The sequence below is a fragment of the Coregonus clupeaformis genome, chromosome 29, assembly GCF_020615455.1.
Source record: "Coregonus clupeaformis isolate EN_2021a chromosome 29, ASM2061545v1, whole genome shotgun sequence".
NCBI lineage: Eukaryota > Metazoa > Chordata > Actinopteri > Salmoniformes > Salmonidae > Coregonus > Coregonus clupeaformis.
The window spans coordinates 44,539,568-44,545,567 of NC_059220.1; positions in this window are offsets into that span (position 1 = coordinate 44,539,568).

Genomic DNA, 6,000 nt, shown 5'->3' on the forward strand with positions numbered 1-6,000 from the left:
TGTGTGTGTGTGTGTGTGTGTGTGTGTGTGTGTGTGTGTGTTTTTGCACCGGACAAATTGAAATTGATTGAAATTGAAAAAGTTGCTTGGAGCAACAACTCGTCCGATAGCGTGAAGAGTTGTGGACTGTCACGTTTATTGTACAGATTATTATAAAGTGCTTAATATTTTTAAACAATTGTGATGATTTCGTGAGGCATGGCACTCGATCACGTCCCTGTCTTTGCCTTCTAACATTGTGCCAAAATCATTCCACACTGTTTCCATTTTACAGTCCGTGAGAGAGCGCCAGTGTTTTCCAAGATGGATACCCTGTCTCTTCGAATATTTGTGCTGAAATAAGGGGTAATATTCAATTTTAGGGTTTTTCTTTTGTTTTCCGCCCATGTATTTTGTTTCAGTTTTGTAAAACAAAAGATGTCTTATTTTGGAAGCTGTATCGGATAGATTTTATTTAAGAAAATCTTGTAATTTTGTAAAGTGGGCCTTATTGAAATATATGAAGTCCTCTTTGATTGCAAGGATTTTATTTTGCTAGATACTGTATGCATCTTTCTCATTAATGCACTCCTGGAGAGTACTTTTCCTATTTTGTTGTTTTAATGCGAGAGATGTCTCATGACCTTGAGCTATGAGATGGCTAGAGGACAGAGACTTGTCAGAAGCCAGCCTTGTGTCATAGTCATTGAAGAATGAGAGAAATTTACATTTTATCAGGAGCGGGTCTGCTAGGAGTCAACGCAGTCTTAAGTCATTTGCCATGTGGTGTCCTGTTTTATTAGCGGTTCAGGAATCAGTCAGTCTTCCAGGTTTTCTGCTACTCTATTTTCCTCCCTCATAAATTCAGGGTTTGTTCATCTTGTGTGCTGTTTGCAAGTGCTGCCAAAGAAAAAGATGTTCAGGCCTCAAGACACATGCACACACACACACACAAAAACACAGACTTATAAAGAACTGGATATTCTCCAACATACACGCACTCACACTCCCACACAAAGGAATTTTGGCCTGTACAATCAACCAGGGGAGTTGGAAGTCATGTTTTTATATTGCAATGTGTTTAGAAATGCCTCTTAAATGGGGGGAGGGAACTGACAGTCATAAGGAAGAGAGAAATGTATGTTATGAAATCAGATCATAAGGGTTATTATGGGCGTCACTGCGCCAAGCTTTTCTGTGTGTCAGTAATACACGGCAAACTGTGCAGGATGCTTTTTCTGTCCTAGAGTAATAATACATTTCTGCATGTTTAACCTTCTGCATGTAGGTCTCTCGAAGCTGCCAACTGTACAGCGGACTATGTATTCCAATAAAATAAAAAACCAACCTGTTTGTAACCATGTTTTTGTGTCCGTGTCGACTGTACTTTGCACCTGTACTGTGTGTGCATCTGTATTACAGGAAAGAAAAATCAATTCAACAGTGTTTTGTCTTTAATTTTTGTTTAAAGGCCTCTGCATGCTTGGATTTGGCAGCGCCACTACCTAGCATGTGAGTGCACTGCACCCGAGTGTGTTTGGGTGAGAACAACACTTCCATTGCTTTTATATCACCTGCAATTGAGACTTGGCTAAAGAGAGGCTTTTGACAACGTTCACGATAAGCAAACGAGCAGACCAATTAGGCAAATACATCAGGTGAGCGGAGGAAACCACAAACTCTTGTGGAATGCCCAGTCAGCACACACACCTTTCTATTAAACAGCACTGCCAGGCAGTGAGAAGGCTAGGATTGTTCCCCTACAGGGAACAGTCTAGTAGCAGGGTTATAGTTGTGCTGGTGGCTTGGATCAATAACGCAGTTGCAAACTTGATGGGTTGGCCTAGTTCAGACTAATGGGTTGCACTTTATTTTAATAGTCCATCTGTAGATGCGCTACAGACTATCAGTAACATTTCAACTATCTACTAACCCTAACCTTAAATCGTGTCCTAACCCTAAACTTAACCATAACCCTTATTCTAACCCTAACAAGGAGTTGCTTATCAACAGATCGTTTGTTGATAGTATGAGCATCTATAGATGGACTATCCAAATAAAGTGTGACCCACTCATGTTGTACAATTGAGTGGATTTGACACAAATTGTGATGGCATGGATATTTCATGAGTTTGTCAGCAAATTTTTTTTTTTCAAAACTGTTGTGGAGACACCAGTCACATAGTTGTATAACCAGAGTGTGAATTAAGCCATTGATTGAACTCTGGAAAACTAGGTCACATGGGTCACAATGCAAAAATGGTTCCGGGGGATCACTGAGGACCATCAGTGAGGAGGTTAAGGCCTTGATTCAATCCGTAGCGCTGAAGATCTGCGCTGTAGTAGCGCGATTGAAATTTAAAGGTAATTTCCCATTGAGACGACATATGCAGTGTTTACTGTAAATGCAGTCTTTGCGAACGAGGGAACATTGCCTTAAAATTTAAATCGCGCTGTAGCGTGGATCTTCAGTGCTACGGATTGAATCTAGCCCTAAATCAAGGCCTGTATCCGCAAAATATCTGAGATCAGGATATCGATATAATCGTATCAATTACGATCTGAAAGGCCAAACTGATCCTAGAGCAGTTTCATACTTAGACAATTTATGGATATGGTCACGGGTTAAAAGGTCTCATTCTAAACCATAATCTGTCACAAGGTGATGTACTAGGGAGGGACTTAACTGTGAACCCCTGAGCAGGGTTTCCCAAGAGATTACAGGCATGGGTGACCTAAATAGTATGTGTGAAGTCAAGCATGGAAATATATCATACTCTATGCAAAATGGTAATTATGCAAGTTGGTACAGAGAAAGAACTTCATTTCAACCACCAAGAGCAAAACGTTGAATATGAAAACCTTAGGGATATTTACTAAATTAAACTGCTAAGTTGTTAAACAAAACAAGTTACGTTTCCTGTATACAGATAGGATTTACGGTGTTTCAAGTGGATCCAGGACTAAAATGAACATAAGCTTACATAACTCTTGCAACATGTTAGTGCCTGCCTTTTGGCATCTACTGCAATTTGATCTCAAGGCTTTTCCATTAATTCTACTATCATCTTGATTTGGGTCTGAGTATCAATAGTGTAGGCCACGTGTCAAACTCATTCCACGGAGGGCTGAGTGTCTGCAGGTTTTCACTCCTCCCTTGTACATGATTGAGAAATTAAGGTCACTGATTAATAAGGAACTCCCCTCACATGGTTGTCTAGGTCTTAATTGAAAGGAAAAACTAAAACCAGCAGACACTAGGCCCCCCCATGGAATGGGTTTGACATCCCTGGTGTAGGCGATACCTCTAACCGTCTTGGAACTACTGTCACGTGACGAGTCTGGGGACATTTCCACCCTACCTGTGTTGTCTGTACAGGCTGCTGTGTGAGTCACATGGCTGTTGGAGATGTGTTCAGACACGCCGAAGGCAGCCTGCGTCAAAGCTTTGTGTAACAAATATCTTGCAAGCAGGGAGACATACACCTGCCAGTAAGAGAGGACAGTTCTGAACTCCATTGGAAACATTGGTGTATATACACTGCTCAAAAAAATAAAGGGAACACTTAAACAACACAATGTAACTCCAAGTCAATCATACTTCTGTGAAATCAAACTGTCCACTTAGGAAGCAACACTGATTGACAATACATTTCACATGCTGTTGTGCAAATGGAATAGACAACAGGTGGAAATTATAGGCAATTAGCAAGACACCCCCAATAAAGGACTGTTTTTGCAGGTGGTGACCACAGACCACTTCTCAGTTCCTATGCTTCCTGGCTGATGTTTTGGTCACTTTTGAATGCTGGCGGTGCTTTCACTCTAGTGGTAGCATGAGACGGAGTCTACAACCCACACAAGTGGCTCAGGTAGTGCAGCTCATCCAGGATGGCACATCAATGCGAGCTGTGGCAAGAAGGTTTGCTGTGTCTGTCAGCGTAGTGTCCAGAGCATGGAGGCGCTACCAGGAGACAGGCCAGTACATCAGGAGACGTGGAGGAGGCCGTAGGAGGGCAACAACCCAGCAGCAGGACTGCTACCTCCGCCTTTGTGCAAAATGACCTCCAGCAGGCCACAAATGTGCATGTGTCTGCTCAAAAGGTCAGAAACAGACTCCATGAGGGTGGTATGAGGGCCCGACGTCCACAGGTGGGGGTTGTGCTTACAGCCCAACACCGTGCAGGACGTTTGGCATTTGCCAGAGAACACCAAGATTGGCAAATTCGCCACTGGCGCCCTGTGCTCTTCACAGATGAAAGCAGGTTCACACTGAGCACGTGACAGATGTGACAGAGTCTGGAGACGCCGTGGAGAACGTTCTGCTGCCTGCAACATCCTCCAGCATGACCGGTTTGGCGGTGGGTCAGTCATGGTGTGGAGTGGCATTTCTTTGGGGGGCCGCACAGCCCTCCATGTGCTCGCCAGAGGTAGCCTGACTGCCATTAGGTACCGAGATGAGATCCTCAGACCCCTTGTGAGACCATATGCTGGTGCGGTTGGCCCTGGGTTCCTCCTAATGCAAGACAATGCTAGACCTCATGTGGCTGGAGTGTCAGCAGTTCCTGCAAGAGGAAGGCATTGATGCTATGGACTGGCCCGCCCATTCCCCAGACCTGAATCCTGGGACATCATGTCTCGCTCCATCCACCAACGCCACGTTGCACCACAGACTGTCCAGGAGTTGGCGGATGCTTTAGTCCAGGTCTGGGAGGAGATCCCTCAGGAGACCATCCGCCACCTCATGAGGGTGACTCCAAATCCAGACCTCCATGGGTTGATACATTTGATTTCCATTGATCATTTTTGCGTGATTTTGTTGTCAGCACATTCAACTATGTAAAGAAAAAAGTATTTAATAAGATTATTTCATTCATTCAGATCTAGGATGTGTTGTTTAAGTGTTCCCTTTATTTTTTTGAGCAGTGTATAATAACACAAAGCCCTCCAGCCACCCACTACCCTGAGCCCATGGTAAACCACACATGGAAATAACCCAGTGCCAACATTGAGAGCTATTTAATACATTTCCCAACTATAGTTAAGGCAAACCTCTCTATTGTGGTCCACCGTCCTATGCCCAGGGAAAATCCCTCTGATAATATGGTGGTATTGGTACTGAGCTATGTTCCCAAACTGCCCAGTGCAATTTCTCCATTGGTCTATCAGACCCCTACAATGGTGTTAGCTGCCAAAGCCCATCTCAGCCACTAAACACATACACGCTCCAGGGAGCAGGCCAATGGTCAGCAGGGTCAGGAAGAGGACGGGGAGAGTCAGCGCTACATAAACACTGAGGCCACCCAGGTCAGAGATGTGTGGCTATGTCCCACTTACCTCTCCTTCGTCCCAAAGTCTGCACTTGTTCACTTCCCTTTATTGATTTGAAAGGAAATGACTGGTATAATAAATATGGCGGAAACTCCCATTAGCCCTCCAATCCAATGATTTTAGATTTGTGGCAAGTAGTGAACGAGTGTACACTTATTGGGACGCACCCTCTGTGTGTGGACACTGGTCAGGAAGCCAGTCTCCTCCACTCAGAACCACCTGGGTTGTGTTAACTAGGGATGAAATGGATGAAAGCTGAATGAAACACTGGAGGTACCATCTGAATTTGTTCAATAAGAAACTAGTTCTTGACACAAGATGGCAAGATGCATTTTATTTTATGTTTATACCCAAATGACAAAATATAAAAAAAAGTATGCAATGACGACAATAAAATATCAAAACAAGCTGTTAAAATAATAATTAACAAAAACATTCACAACTGGACTTTTTTTCTCAACATAATCATAATCTTTTTACATTTCAATACAAACTGCTATTTTCTTTGCTACTCTTCTCCGTATCCAACCCTACATGGTACAGGTCCTCTTCAGCAGGAGGCATACAACTAACAGCCATAAAACAATCAATACAATGCACTTGTAGGCTACAACATCGCAGCAACTAGCATCATTTCAATAGAAGAAGAACTTGGTGTTGCTAGATAGCGGACCTGCCCTTAACAGTACA